Genomic DNA, 2198 nt, shown 5'->3' with positions numbered 1-2198 from the left:
TTTTTTAAACCTACATTTCATATAAAGCCAAATTTACTACTATCAGTGCAAGGACAAAATCAATTAAACTAGCCATTAAGAAAATTAATAAGTGCCCCTCTTGTTGTCAGTAGGTCACTTGAGATCAGGGAATTGACTATTTCCCTCTCTTTACCCCCTCTTTCACTGGATATAATACTGTCTTTGTTTGATAAAGGGAACATGACTTAAAAACTGAGTTTCAGTAATACTAAGAAATGTATCAAAGGTTACATTGCTTGAAAGTAACAAAGTATTCAAATCTAGATCTTTGTAAGAAAAATTATACAGGATCACAAAAATGTTGGGAATAGCAATGAATGTCTTCCATAGCTTCTGTAATGCTCAAGTATATTTATGAAATACTAATACGTGTTTATTATTATTATTTGCTATTGTATAGCACAAGTGTTGGCCTTATAGTCTCATTATTCTCACACACAATTGGTATATCAGTAATACACGCATTCACTTTAAACTACCTCAAAGCAAGATTATTTTTATTAAGTTTTTTCATACAATATACTGTGATATGAAATTCCAACATAATTCTTCACAGAAACTGAAAAGCAATCATATGAGAATATGGGAAAACCCAGGAAAGTGAAGACAATCCTGAATAATTAAAGAACTGCCGGAGGTGTCTCCACTTCTGATTTCAAGTTGTATACAACTGTAGCAATGGAAACAGCACAATATCATCATAAAACAGACATTCTGCTAAGTGGAATTAGATACTCAGACATAACTCCACAGACATCTGATTTTTGACTGAGAAGCAAAAATTACACACTGGAGAAAAGACAGCATCTTCAACAAATAAGGCTGATCAAATTGGATAGCTGTGTGGAGAAGAATGAAAGCAGATCTATATTTATCACCCTGCATGAAACTGAACTCCAAATGGATCAAGGATCTCAACATAAGAGCAGATACCATGAATTGGATAGAAGAGAAAGTCTCTCTCTCTCTCTGTGTCTTTCTCCTCTCTTCTTTCATTTCATTTTATTTCTTCCTTCCTTTTTCCCTTTATTTTCTTTTTGAGATACATTAGGCTCAGACTCCAGCTCCTGCTGTTTCAGCCTCTGAGTTCTGGAAGTGCTGGCATGCTAACATCCTGTTAACAGGATGTCTTTACTTCTCTAGTCCTTCAGTGGCCCTTTGGATAATCAGATAGTTGAAAAGGAAAGGAAAGTTAAAGTATTGACAATGTGAAATGAAGCAAAATTATTATTTTGATGAAAAATGACAAATATTTAAGTAAGACCTTTATTTGATAATGTAGAATTCTTCCTGTGAATTTTGAAAAAGATACTTTCCTTCAGGCCCCAAACCTAGGTTTTATTTCACCGCAGATACATGGATTAGGCAGTTGAAGAAAACAGAATCATATTCATTCAAAGTCATTCCAGAACCTTGAATGGTGAAGGATATGGCTGGGAAATCCCAGCAGGAAAATGACTACTGTCCCCAGCAAAGGACATTTAATTCTAATGTTCTTGGGGGCCACTTTGAAACATTCCCTGGGCTTTCTGGGGACTGACAATCCTGATAACTTCATCCTACAGTGGCGCAGTCCTGGAGCATCTCTGAATGACCTAGCAGCTTCGGCAGCTGAATAATCAAGTGGAAAAATCCATTATTTGAGGAATTTGACCTTTCTGCTCTTTGCTTTCCCCCAAAGTTGCAAAAAAGAGTATTATCATAGTGACAGGGACAGTTTACTTGGTCATTCAAGAGGTCCTGGTTTTGGAGTTTATGCCAACCTGGGAGGATTCAAATGAGACACACACACATTTAAAACAAAAGACCCTCAAGGTGAAATCATCTGGAAGTCTGTGGATTTAAAAACTGGCATCTCTCATTTTCAAGCCCCCCAAGTAAGAAAAACTCATGTGAGCAGCATACTTTCATGATAACAGACCGTCTAAGTCCCCAGAGAGAACTTATCTCAGAAATTCAGTTTGTCCTAATGGAAGTTCAGCAACTCTGACAGGACTGTGAAGGAGCCAGTATAGAACCAAACTAGGTCCTCTCCATGTGAGTGATAGCTGCATGACTGGGGAAGACTGCGGGGTCAATGGCAATAGGACTAGGATTTATCCCTACTGCTTGTATTGGCTTTTTGGAAGCCATTCTCTTTGGAGGGATACCTTGCTCAGCCTAGATATAATAGGGAG

At 37.4% G+C, this 2198-nt stretch overlaps 1 protein-coding gene across 3 annotated transcripts in view; it reads right to left on the bottom strand.

Moving 5' to 3' along the window:
• Window positions 1-2198, bottom strand: part of Lhfpl3 (LHFPL tetraspan subfamily member 3) — a 412169-nt gene that overhangs the window by 208873 nt on the left and 201098 nt on the right. The gene's annotated exons all lie outside the window — the stretch shown is intronic.

The sequence above is a fragment of the Microtus ochrogaster genome, chromosome 26 (genome assembly GCF_000317375.1).
Source record: "Microtus ochrogaster isolate Prairie Vole_2 chromosome 26, MicOch1.0, whole genome shotgun sequence".
NCBI classification, from domain to species: Eukaryota; Metazoa; Chordata; class Mammalia; order Rodentia; family Cricetidae; genus Microtus; species Microtus ochrogaster.
The sequence above is the reverse complement of the archived record's forward strand: the minus strand, read 5'-3'. Positions and strand labels throughout refer to the sequence as shown.